This window comes from Solenopsis invicta, chromosome 15 (assembly GCF_016802725.1).
Source record: "Solenopsis invicta isolate M01_SB chromosome 15, UNIL_Sinv_3.0, whole genome shotgun sequence".
NCBI lineage: Eukaryota > Metazoa > Arthropoda > Insecta > Hymenoptera > Formicidae > Solenopsis > Solenopsis invicta.
In genome coordinates, this window is record NC_052678.1 from 6776484 (window position 1) to 6791147 (window position 14664).

The window sequence follows — 14664 nt, forward strand, 5'->3', positions numbered from 1 at the left end:
TAAAAACGTGTTGCCAGATTACTATTAAAAATTTGAATTTTTTCGTTTCTTTAATTGAAAATATTTCATATTTAAATGATATAAAATTTGAAAACTACTCATTCTTAGAAAAACAATGGATTTATTTACTCGATAAAAATAAAAAAAATATTTTTTAAAATGTCATAATTAAATTTTGGAGTACTTATTTTTATAAAAGTCCAATTATTTTTCTAAACTTTGATCCGCCATTTTGATTTTTGAAATTCTGACGTTGTATTCAGAGATTTAGAGATTTCAAAAACCATAAGATACAAAGTTTCATACTAACTGAAAAAAGATCTTTTCAGACATGCATATATGCTACACAGACTATGAAAGGATTAAACTAAACATTTTATTAATTTTAAAATAACACAAATATTACATTAAATTATATTTAAAAAAAAAACAATTTTGTTTTGGCATTTTTTTATATAGACTCGTCTATGACATCGTTTTTAGTAATAAAACGATTTTACTTAAGTGTTTTATTTATTATATATAAAATAAGATACTATTAATATATCAATTTAAATCGATGTTTGATCAATTTGATCGAAGTCTCAAAACGTAATTCTATCATACATTTGTAATCAGAGAGAAACCTGAGAGAGGCCATGCCGTCGATTTTCGTGTGACGTTTTCTCTAGGTCGTACAGTGGCGCCAATGGATCCACATTTTCAGTCGGCGGAACTTCGGTAATATCTTCTGGTAAGATTTCATTATGTTTTACAGCCGTTGCAATATCTGTAATTGCATGAGTAAGTTCATCCCTTGCTGCAAACATAAAAAAATATAAAAATATATATTTCTAAATTACGTATTTACGTAACATTGGAAAAAAATGTAAATTTTCATTTGCATTTAGTACAAAATATAAAAGTGAGTGCATATATAAATATGATTTACGATGATCATATACTTACACGTATAAGCGACAGCAAAATTTAAAAATGCTTTATTATTATCCTTAGTGGCAATTACAATTTGAGCCATTAATTGGTTTATATCTTCTGGGATCAAGGACAAATTTCCAAACGCACGAAAGCACACTCCAGCATCCATCAATATGTCTCTAAAAATCAGGGTTAGGCACGTTATTTTATAAAAATAACGCGTTACATTTTGTAAAAAGTAACTCGTTAACGTTATTCGTCAGTGATTTTATAAAAGTAACTCGTTACCGTTACCGTTACTTTGAAAATAACGATTTGTTATTTTTTTGTCATTTTTTTCTAATGCTAAAGTATCAAGTTATTAGATTTTAAAATTACTTTATTTAATAATTAATATTGCATGTAGTAGTAAATATTAAAACTTTAAATTCTCTAAACTTATATACAATTGTATAGAACATAGTTTTTTTTATATTTATTTAACTTGTCTAATAATTTTTCAAATTCCTTATATTAATATCTTATTTACTTTTTACTATTTTTATACTGCACAATTTTTATAGACATTTAGATTAAACATTGTTTTTAGATTTAAACTTCGTCACATTTTACATCTCAGAAATAAATCAAAATTTTTTCAACAATATAGTGTGTGTGTGTGTGTGTGTGTGTGTGTGTGTGTGTGTGTGTGTGTGTGTGGGTATTCATAACGAAAGAAATTTTAAGTTTTTATACCATAGTAAATACAAAATTTGGAAAAAATTCCATACAATTTATGTAAAAAAAATATTATCAATTAATTGAATTTTCGTCAGAAAACTGTAAAATATTAAAAATAAAAAATTTAACCGATGTTTTTTTCTTACTCAAATCGTATGGAGTCTTTTAATGTAGAACAATGACAAAAAACCTATTTATTGTGATAAAACGACATTCTATGTACACTCAAAAACTGATTCTTTCACTAAAATTTATTACAATTACGATTCATAATCATCACATTTGAATGATTATGATTGATTATGAATGATGATTAATCAAACATTATTGATCAATATAAAAAAATTGATCAATACAAATCAATTTTAAACTAATTTAATGAGTAAGTGAATATTTAAAACCATTTTCTAATTGTATGTACATTGCGCATTATTATGATTTTGAAAATTTATTCTTCCATTTGATTTGGATAAAAATATTTGTATCCAATCAATACTCTAATGCGCGATCAGCGCGCGATCTATTGAATAAATAATAAGGAACTAAGTAATGAAAAAGTAACGGATGAATTCCGTTACTGTAAAAATGTAACGACGTTACCGTTACCGTTACAGACATAAAAAGATGACGCTCGTTACCGTAAAAAAAATAACGAATAACGATAACGACGTTAAGTCTTGTGTACACCCAAGGACTTTGATTCTGTCCATGTGGAAAATTTCCAAACAGAGAAGTCGCTATCTTTCTACATACTTACATTTCATGATTAACGTAACGATCAATAAGTTCTAGTCGTTATATTAATCATGAACTGCGAGTATGTAGAAAAATGGTGACTTCTCAGTTTAAAAAATATTCTGAAGGACAGAATCAATTACCGTGGGTGTACTTCATAAAAAATAAACATTAAAAAAGTATTAAAGAAATATTGAGTACATGTTATATGAATATTTACTGAAATCATTTTCTCAAGTGAATAATTAAAAGCAAATTTATATAATGTTAAATAAACATTAAAAAATGTTAAATAAAATTATTTTTTGAAATGAATAATTCATAAAAAATAAAAACTTGAAAAATATTTCTCCTATCTTTCTCTATCTGAAAAAGTGCATGTTATTCGATATTATAAATCGATAATTGTATCTTTCTCAAAGTTTATTGTTAACGCTTTTTCGTAATGCTGATTTTGGTTCTCCCGCGCTACACACTGATCGCGAGCTACTGTTATCGCAGAGATCGCATTTTCACGTTATGTATATCCAGGGTTAATAGTAAATTTATAATTTGAAGCTTATATATAATATCGAAAGTTGTGTAACGCGCGCTTGTTTTGCTAGTACATATAAAAAAACAAAGTAAATTAAAAAAATATTAAATAAACGTTACGCAAATGTTTACTGAAATTATTTTGTATAATGAAAAATTAATGAGCAATAAATGTTTGCATAATGTTAAATAAAGATTTAAAAAATGTTAACTGAAATTATTTCGATAACAAATAATTAATGAAAACTAAATATTAACCAAACGTTAAATAAACGTTTAAAAAATGTTAATTAAAATCATTTTTTCTAACCTACAATTAATAGCAAATAAATGTTTACATAATATTAAATAAACATTTAAAAAATATTTTGTAAAATCGTTATCTCAAATGAATTATTAATGACAAATAAATATTTATAAAACGTTAATTAAACGTTTAAAAAATGTTAACTAAAATCATTTTCTGAAATAACTAATTTATGAAAAATAAATGTTTACATGATATTAAATAAACGTTTTAAAAACGTATTTTTGAGATAATAATTTTTAAAATAATTCTTCAGTAAAAAAAAATGTTAAATAAATGTTAAATAAATATTTTTTTCCAAAATAAGTTGAGAAAAGGAATATTAAAAAAAAATAAACATTTAAAAAACATTTTTTAACTATTTCTTTCCTGCTTGGGAAGATTTAAAATTGTGCCGCATTGTAACGCTTGATTTAAAATACATATATATTTTTTAAGAGGTTGTTAAATTTCTGCCTACTGAGATCCATGAGGCCATCAAGTTCCTCTTGGCTACGATTAAAGTTGCCTATGCTGAACGCATAAACTGTGATTTCTTTGATACCAAGGTCCATGCACCAATTCAACGTTTCAATCATTTTATCAAACCTGTCACAAATAAAATATGTAACACATATACAGATTAGCATTTGCAAACTCTTTTCTCAAAGATACATACCCCTTTAAGTGTCCCTCCTTTTTTGTCATGTTTCGTTTCTGCGCGTAGCGTCTGTTACCATCCATGATGAACGCTACGTGCCTGGGAACCTTTCCGGTCTTTATGATGTTCAAAACCAAGTAGGAGAGGCCGAGGTAAGATGTTCCTGGGGTACAATGTTACGGTGATTATAATTTCAACATAAAAAAAATAGCGATATGTTCTAAGTACGTCACGAAACAACAACCGATCACGCAAGTGCGGCAACTATCTTAATATTGCAAATAGCGTTTAACTTAATTTACGCCGCGGTCTGTGCAAAGACATGCTCGTAAATCAAGTAAGTAAATATTTGTCTATCGTAATTTTTTGGTCTATTTTGCTTATTTAAGGTAGTTCCTATTATTTATTGTGTTTATGTAGATGGATAGACATTCAGAAATATGATACACTAGTGTTTATTCGTCTATTTTAATATGTAAGCAAAAAATTGTATCAAGATGTTACATGTGTCGAATGGGGCTAGTTGTTACCGTAATTTGGGGTACGCTGTTACCTTGGAAAAATTTGCCCTGTCGCATATGTGCAGTTGTCTATATCGATTCTCATTTTATTATAGGATGCGGACATATAACAAAAGACAGGAAAAGTTTTAATGGAATATACAACATTTAGTGTCAAAGAATTAAAGTGGAAGCAGAAATGAGAAAATTTTATTAAAATAAAAAATTTTTAAACTACAAAAACTTGACGCTCTTAGATATTTAAATATCTATCTAATAATCAAATGTTGTAAAGTATAATAGTAACTTAGAAAATTATAATAACTTACAATGTTACTTAAATGTTAAAGAAACTTAATCTGTAACTTACTTCTAATTGTTTTTAAAACGCATATTTTACAAGTGTTACATTTATTGCATTCGTTCTGCCAATTCTTTTCCTTGCTTTTCTTATCCAGTAGCGCCATATTTTCATAGGTAAAAAATTTTTTATTTTAATAAAATGTTCTTATTTCTGCTTTCTTTTTTAAGTTTTTAATATTTAACTTTTTATTGTTCTTCTAAAAGGTTGATTACATTTTTATTTTATCATTATTTAAATTAGGTACGTAAAAAGATTACAAAGATTATCTTAATATTGTTTTCCTAAAAAGCTGATCATTATTTTATTTTATTATTATTTAGATTAGATTTTTAAATTTATTATTTAGAAGGATCGTAAAGATCATTTCAAAGTACTGATCTTATAAATACAAATGTTTGTCACAAAAAAATGAGATAAAATATAGTTTCAAATGTGGTTTATAATTATTATAAACTCTATGATTATTAACATAATTATAATTAAATATAAATATCAGTTGTTTAGCTTTAATGTACCTGATTGTCTCGTTACCTCATTAAATATTAATTATAAATGTAATTCACGTGTTTTGATTTATTAAAAGATGTTTTCTTTTTTTCTTTAAATGACTTTATATCTTTTGGTAACAAATTACCCCAGTGCTTTTGGTAACAACTAACCCCATGAAGGGGTAAAACGTTCCTCTCTGACTCTGACACTTATAAATAACTTTGTACAAAAATCAATGATAATATACTACAATTAACCTTATAATCCTAAAATACAATAAATTTGATGATAAATCAGTCAATAGTCAAAGGAACAACAAATTATTTTACTAGTTATTTTTGATATTTTCTTAAAATCGGAACTTTTCTCCCCTATTGCAGCCAGTTCATGATACACTTCGTTATCCATGAAGGTGCATTATCCATAAAGGTGCGTTCCGAATCTAGGGACTCTAGTAGAAGTTGTTAGAAAGTTGTTCCGAATTAGCTATTGCTAGAAACCCTCTAACTATTGCGCGCTTTGAAAGTGCTTCGAGAGTGCGTATAGATACATAAAAGCTACTGCGCTGCTCGATTGTCGGGCGGTCTTTTTATACTGAAGTGATTACGCTAACATAAGCCGCTGCTTGGCGCAATTACTTCCGCTTTGTTAGCGCGTACGCGCGTACACATTTTCGGTCGTTGCCCGATGGATTTATGGGATTGTTGATTTTGCCTCGTATTGCGAAGGTGCTTGCTAAATGGTTTTACTTTCGGGTCATGGTAATTGATTCTTGTTGCCATGCACCGTGTTATGGCTAGGCTATAACACCTTATTTGTATCCAGGGATGGGCATTATTGAATAATTTTTCATTTAAATAATAAAAAAATCACGAATAAAAATTTATTCGTTATTCGGTTATTCTTGTAAATAATAAATAAAAATGTATTTGTTATTTGACCTCTTATAAATGATGAATAAAAATTTATTCGTTACTCAGCCTCTTGCAAATAACGAATAAAAATTTTTTCGTTATTCAACCCGTTGTAAATAATGAATCAAAATTTATTTGTTATTCGGTCTCTTATAAATGACGAATAAAAATTTATTTGTTATTCAGCCACTTGTGAATTATAAATAAAATTTTATTCGTTATTCGGCCTCATATAAACGATGAATAAAAATTTATTCGTTTTTCAGCCACTTGTGAATGATGAATAAAAATTTATTCGTTATTCGGCCTCTTGTAAATAATGGATAAAGTTTATTTGTTATTCAATATTGTCGGAAAATATAATTCGATATAATTTCTTTTTTATATTTTAGCGTTACAAGCGCCTTTGTATTTATATCTAAGCGGCTCATTTCGTTGGTGTCTCGAACCCAAATAACTCACTTTTGTTTATTTCCCCGTGCGTATAGACCCCGCGATTTTCTTTTTTACACAACTGCTTATTTAAAATTTTGATTTCATTCGTTTAAAATATTAATTATTTCAATAATTATAATCGTGTCTTAAGTGTGTTTTCTTGAGCGAATACTATTCGCTAATATTCCGCAATAAACGCCTCTACAACAAATATCTTATAAATAATGAATAAAAATTTATTCGTTATTTGTTCTTTTGTAAATAATGGATAAAAATTTATTTGTTATTCAGCATCTCACAAATAATAAGTAAAAATTTATTAGTTATTCAGCCACTTGTGAATGATGAATAAAAATTTCATCATTATTTAGCTGCTTGAAAATGACGAATAAAAATTTAAACGTTATTTAGTTATTCTTAAATAATGAATATAATCACTTATTCAATACAACCTTTATTCAATACATCTTGAATAAGAAACAAAAATTTATTTTTTTATTCAATTCTCTTTGAATAACAAAATAAACAACTGAAATTATTATTATTTTTATTCTATAAATTCTGAATAACAAATAAAAGTTAATTTTTAATTTTGTTCATAACAAATAACTACCTTAGCATTAACTGAACATATATATTTTAATAATTTAAAATGATTTTGTACTAATAATTAAAAAATGTAAAGGAGCATTTGAAAAAAACGTTATTGGTTAACATAATTTCATCAATAACATCAGTTATTATATTAAATTAATCAATTTAATATAAATAGTGATATTACTAACTCTTATTCGATTTATGCTGTGTTACGACCGAAAATTAATTTGGCGCACATTCTGCTTGAATTCGAAGAAGTATATAAAATTACACAAATAAATATAAGCACTAAGATCTAGCTGCGACCGAAGTAAGTCTTCTTACTAACAAAATCTTAAACATTATTTAGTCATTCTTGACTAAATTATTCTTTATTCAATACTTATTCCTTATTCAATACATTTTGAATAAGGAACAAAAAATTATTCTTTTATTCAATTTTCTTTGAATAACAAAATAGACAACTGAAATTATTATTATTTTTATTCTATAAATTCTGAATACCAAATAAAGATTAATTTATAATTTTGTTCGTAATAAATAAGTACCTCAGCATTAACTGATCATATATGTTTTAATAATTTAAAATTATTTTACTGATAATTAAAGAATGTAAAGGAGCATTTGAAAAAAAAATGTTATCGGTTAACATAGTTTTTAAAATTTTTAATATAATATATTTATTACATTTATTATGGAATTTATAGAATAAAAATAATAATAATTTCAGTCGTTTATTTCATTATTCAAAGAGAATTGAATAGGAAAAAAAATTTTTGTTCCTTATTCAAGATGTATTAAATGAAGATAAGTGCTTATTCATTATTCAAGAGTGACTAAATAACGTTTAAATTTTTATTCATCATTTTCAAGTAGCGGAATAACAAATAAATTTTTATTCATCATTTACAAAAGGCTAAATAACAAATAAATTTTTATTCATCGATCGTTAATCATTAAAAGTCAATCATGCCCATCCCTGGTATAGATAATTTCTTAGATTTTAGTCTTTGTATCTATGTACGATGAAACGGAAGTAACTGTTCATTTTTCAATATTTTGTAAACTGTTATTAACATCTAATTGCTTATCACAAATGTAAATTTATTGTCTTCAATCATTTCTAAAATTTTCTCTTTTGTTTCGATCATTCTTATCCGACGATCACCATCAGTTTCAACATAGTTTTATTAATTAGAAGAGAAGGAGGCTACTGCGGATATTACCGCTACTCCTGTTATTTTCATTATTAAGTGACGAATTCTAACAATTGCTTATAGACTTATTCGTTTGACAACTTTTTGTAGTTTTACCAGTACACTAATGCACAACAGCTAACAATTAAGTTATAAGTCATTTTTATTCTTGAACACTTCTAAACTTTTGAAAAGTATATTTCAGCACTTAATTACATATAAAATAAACATGGGTGTTTCTTCTCCTCTACTATTCCGAGATCATCTAATGCTCAAAAGATTTTCGATCGGAATGCATGCAATTTGGATAATGCTTCGCATTCAATCTTTCCGTACGCACGTTTATACAATTTGCTTCACAGTAAACTAAACATATCATTGTATTCGTTGTTATATCGGTACATTTTTTTTTCACAAAAAGTTACTTTTATGTGAAATACTTAGATGATGCGACCAGTAAAATATTCATAAAGTTTGTAATGTCTGGTGCCACCTCTGGGAAAGTTGAGATGTATCAAATACACAAATATAAAAAAATAATGAAAAAAATTGCATCTATCATGATTTCCTTTTGCGACTAAGCATATTATTGTTTAAAATTATTGTTTATAAAAAGAAAATTATTGTTTATAAAAGAAGAATGCATCATTATAATAACAACAAATACGCCGATATGTATTTAATTTATGGTAAAGCACACTGTGTAAGTATACGTGCAGCAAGATTATATGCAGTACGTTATCCAAATCGTATGCATCCTGATTGCAAAACTTTTTAACCGACTGGACCGCAGAATTCTAAATAGTAATTGTTTGATGTCGGCATCAAAAGTTGACGTAGGTCGTAATCGTCGAATAAGAACGATCGGAATGAAAAAAAGAATTGTAGAAATAATTGCTCAAGATTCTATTACTAGTATGTACACGTGTAATAAGTCACGAATCAGCTACAAAATCTTAGAAACGACCTTGATAACGACTCTCTTTTCGAGGATTTGAATTTGATTATAAAAAAGATGAAAAGATTTTACTGGCTCTTTATATAAAGAGAAGAAGGAAACTATTTATTAGATTACTTATTATTTCAAAATTATTTTTTAAAATAATTTAGGACAACTTAATGATGTCGGTGCCTTCAAATATAGTTTTCGTCTTTTGGGTGGTCTTGCAGGTTTAATTACACGTGTTGGTTCTTTGACATAAACAAGGACGTGAGACGTACTAAATCGAGAATCGGGACATAACTTTGATGTGAAATATCTATGTGTGAAGAAAATACAGATTGTCGTGATTCATTTGTTCGCGAGTGAACGGAATGTAACACTATTGTATTTCTTTATCTTTCGCCGATTAATTATTACTATATTAATGTAAGGTCATCAGCAGGTGACAGAGTTCCGAGCTGGTATCCAACGCGGTATCGCTATAAATTAAATTGTCAGTGTGTACCAGCGAGCATAACATTATGTAACGTTAAAAATGGCATACAAATTTAGAAACTGAAATATGAGATTTTTACTCTTCGCTATCGTAACGTGAGCTTTAACGCGCCGCTCGGGAAGAACCGGTTTTATGAATGGTCCAGTTTTGCATAATTAGTAGGCATCTCTTTCCGCGTAATTACGAGGTGTGTTCAAAAAGTATCGCGAATTTTGAATTTTCGCGGGTTACGTATATTCGAATTTCGATCTTTTTGTGGCGTTATGTTGGTACTCATGTCTCTCACTTATGCCGACAAGCTCGGCCATTTTGAATGTTCACTTAATTGTTGACAGCTGCTTTGCTTGCACGTGTTTTGGATCGTCTTCGATTTTTACCTATTCAAAAAAATGGATCAAAGAACCTGTATCAAATTTTGTGTGAAAAACGAAATTAAGTGCGCGGATGCATTCCGAATGTTGACTGTGGCATACGGAGAAGCTACCTTGGACCGAAGCAACGTTTATCGGTGGTACAAAATGTTCTCAGAAGGCCGAGAAGATGTGAACGACGAAGAGCGTGCCGGACGCCCGAGCACTTCAACAACAGACGAAAAAATTAATGAAGTGGAGAAAATGGTATTGGCCAATCGTCGAATCACCGTTAGAGAAGTTGCTGAGGACCTAAACATATCGATTGGCTCGTGCCATTCGATTTTTATCAATGATTTGGGCATGAGACGGGTCGCCGCGAAATTCGTACCAAACGCCCCTGCTCACACATCGTTGCTTGTGCGCGACTTTTTGGCCAAAAACAACACACTAATGATGCCGCAGCCACCGTATTCCCCAGATCTGGCCCCCTGTGACTTTTTCTTGTTCCCTAAACTGAAGAGGCCCATGAAAGGACGACGTTACGCTACGCTTGACGAGATAAAGACGGCATCGAAGGAGGAGCTGAACAAGATAAAAAAAAATGATTTTTGAAGTGCTTCGAAGATTGGAAAAACCGTTGGCACAAGTGTATAATATCTCATGGGGATTACTTTGAAGGGGACAAAATAGATATTCATGAATAAATAAATAATTTTTGAAAAAACACAAAATTCGCGATACTTTTTGAACACACCTCGTACATCGTTGGCGTACCGGCCAAAACATTTAGTATTTTTAATATTCGCGAAAAAAAAGATTCTATTGTCACACGAAATCATACAAAAATGAAACAAATTGTGTTATTGCGCGAAATGCTGATGTTTATCTTACTTATGTGCTCGTAAAATAGATCAGTTGTTTTAATCCAGCAATTAATCATTGTGCGCAAAAAAATTTTTTATAGTTACTCAAATATGTGTGAATAATAGTTTTTTGCATCAAAACTTGGGTATTATTAAATCATTAAAATGGATAGTAAAGTAACACAGTTCAGCGTAGCTGTCAAATAAATCATTCAAAACACGGCCTGTTAAACGTAACTTTTAAAATAGCTTAATTTTATAAACTTTTAATTTATGTAAGTTTTAAAGAAATATTAATTTAATTAATCCTGAGAATGTGCATAAACAGTAAAAATGATTCTATGTAGTTCTAATTAGCTTACCTAAAATGTATTTAAATCCCATATTCTGCAAATTGCGAAACTGATGATAAATAAATGATATTATCATTGCCAAACAATGTATTATCGTTGTTGTTACATCCGTCATTATGTTCTGTTAAAAATAAATATGCACACATCAGAAATTTTTTCTATTACAATACACGAAAAAATATAGATTAAAAAACAATAGCACATATGAAATTTTTTTGCAAATTACAAAACTGTATAAATAAATAACATCTGTAAGCAGTGTATTATCGTCATCACGATAATATCAGCTACTTTTTGATATTGTCGAATAATGTTCGCGTATATAATAGCAATTTTTTCTACTAATGTAAACGGAAAAGTAAAGATAAACAGATAACAGTGCATGTAAAAATTTTAAATGCAAAAATGCGCAGATTTTCGGCGCCTATATTCAATGCCTATTCGTCGGAGTTGTTAGCGAAGGGGAATGGGGGTTATTGATGGGCGGCCGAATCCCAGGAAAGTATTGGGAGCACTTCGCGTAGGCCAAGCCAGGTTTACTGCTTACGTAAAACATCGTCGTTGGGTTAGGGTAGGTTAGGCTTCGCGGTGAATGTTTAGTTCGATTCCGTGATCCGTCTCGAGATCAGACGCAAAAAAAAGTTGGGTTTTGCCGGTGAGTCTAGGTCGGCGAGTCTCATATACCCCGCGTACCGAGCTGCCGATCGCGCGCCGAGCGCTGTGGCCTCAGGGGCGTTTCCATCTCAGAAGTATGTTGAATATATGCCCTTCTACTAAAGTACCTCAAGGGTAATGTGGAAAGCTATTGTCTAAATTCTAATTACCGTACATAGCTTTCCACATCACACATGAGGTACTATTATTGATGCGTTTTTTTTATGTGGTTTCCCAAGTAGGCCTAGTCCACTAAAAAATCAAAGAAAATAAAATATGTACTGCATAAGGGTGATGTAGAAAGCTATTGTCTAAATTCTAATTACCGTACATTATTGTTATTATAAAAATTAAGTTAAAAAAAAAGTTTTTCTCGAAAGGTACGCTACTAGCGTATTTTTAACGGATGTTCCTGAGGCAGAGCGCCGCTCGCGTGATCGCGAGCTCGACCATCGGCGAGCGGAAGCGGGGGTAAAAGTGAACGTCGCTTAAAAGGAATCGGCCCAAAATGCGCAGATCGTTGCGAACTCTGAGTTAGAGAATAGAGCTACAGTCGTCGGACATGGGGCGACCTTGGAACAACCGGATCCTAATTCCTCGGGGGCAAGCACGACAATCACTTCCATGAAATAAATCTTTTCGTGTCAGCAGGATTCCGGCAGAGCACGTTATTAATGGAAGTCTGCGTGTCCTTGGGTCCGTGTTATATAACAGGTTGACCGTGATCAGTTGACTGATTAAAATTTACTTTTATTTTCATCCAAGGGCGCCGACTACATGAGTGCACATCTATTCGACGTCAATGCCGATGGTTGATATTAATAAGTATTTCAAATCCTTTTCAACCACTCGAAAATTTCGTTTCTATTAGATGTAGTTTTGCAAATATATAATTAACAAAAATAATTAACGTCACTATTGTCTTCTCTTATCCAGATAACATATAGTTGAAAATTGGGTCATGTAGACGTTTTTTATTAAACAGATTTTCCGAAATTTTTTCATATTTAATTTAATTATTATATTATATTGACACAAAATTACTAGTTGCATTCTTATTTAAACGAATAACAGAAAAGCTATTCCAGATGCTATTCCGCATTTGTGAAAATAGTAAAAAAGAATATTACTGTCTGCCCTCAAGCCCCTCACACCGCTTGCAGGCCCCTTAAAACTGAGCTGCCCGCCTAATCTTCGAGCAGGTATCGATGTGCCGTAGGTATTCTTCATATTCATATAAATTGAAATAAGTTAAATACAATATAATATTTAGTCTCCAAAAACTATTTAAAAAAATGATAAATATATAAAGGTAAAAATTAAGTAGCAGGGTGATTTAGATAAATTGTTGTGTTAAATTTTGGATGATAATGGTTAAATAGAACCGAAACGTTGCGCGCCTGCTCACACACACACGCGCAACACACACACACACACACACACACACAAGCGCGCGCACAAAAGCGATGTAAATCCAATCGGACAACCTCCACGCTGTACACTTAATGACACGGATAATTCTAATGCCGGAAGTACTGTGCATTTCAAGCATCATAATTTGCAAAGTACTTTTTGTACTAAATAACTACCAGTTGCTAATAAAGATGAAAAAGATTTGGTGACGGTATTGTTACCATTAAAGACGATCGATGAAATGAGAAATTTTTTCAGGAATTATTATGTTATTTGATATTTATGATACTTTAATAAAATTAAATGACGTACCCAATAAATTTATAAGTCCTGATAATGAAAAATATAAATTACTAGAACTAGTTCGTTATACATCTCAATGTTTATCTTTTTGTACTCGAATATTCTTTTCAATATTTATTTTATGTGTATGCGTCGGTTGAGGAAGATCAAGTTATATCGAAACATGTTCCAAGATTGATATTCGTTAATATTGATTTAAAATTAAACTTACAATCCAATAAAATTGTAATATTGCTCGTTATTTTGGCCTATTATTTTACATCATTTTGTTGCTGACATAAATGAGCTCGTCTACTTGTTAACATACATATTAACTGACACTTTACTCTTGTACGTGTCCACGTTTGGAGCGGTTTTTTGGTCAAAAAGGATGAGCACAAAGATTTCATGGTGTATATTTTGAAAGCGTATAATTAACACTAAATTATAGCGTCAGCACTTTATTTATAATTGTTTTTCTTTAATAAGCATTTTAACTTTCTTGAAAGTTAGCAGAAAAATTATATCTTGCTAAACTGCTGGAGTTAAATAACATTGCAATTAGTGTAATAAATTAACACACAAAGAGCACTAAATCCTGTGTTTGTTTCATGTGATAAACGTTTCTAACAATCAAACATAATTCTTGATAGTATGCCTTTAAGAAAAAAGACACCTTGAGTTTTCTGACGAAGAAGCAAAATTGCAAAAAGTCTAAATGTTAAATTTTTCACCAGTTTTTTTCGAGATCAAAATTAACTACGTTCGATATTGAGACCAATGAAATTACGTCGATTGTCGGAATTCTATGCAAAAATGTTTTGACACTCGACGCGCGACGTCGCGAAAATGGTGAGAATGTCAAGGAAAAACTTCCCGCATATAAATTGGAGTACTTTAGGTGTGAACGCATTCAATTTCACATTCTTTCATTCGATCTTCATCAGCATCTCGTCTG

General features: G+C 29.9%; 1 pseudogene; it reads right to left on the reverse strand.

Moving 5' to 3' along the window:
- Positions 1-524: 524 nt before the first annotated feature.
- On the reverse strand, positions 525-12589 carry LOC105207363 (annotated as a pseudogene).
- Between the last annotated feature and the right edge of the window lie 2075 nt (positions 12590-14664).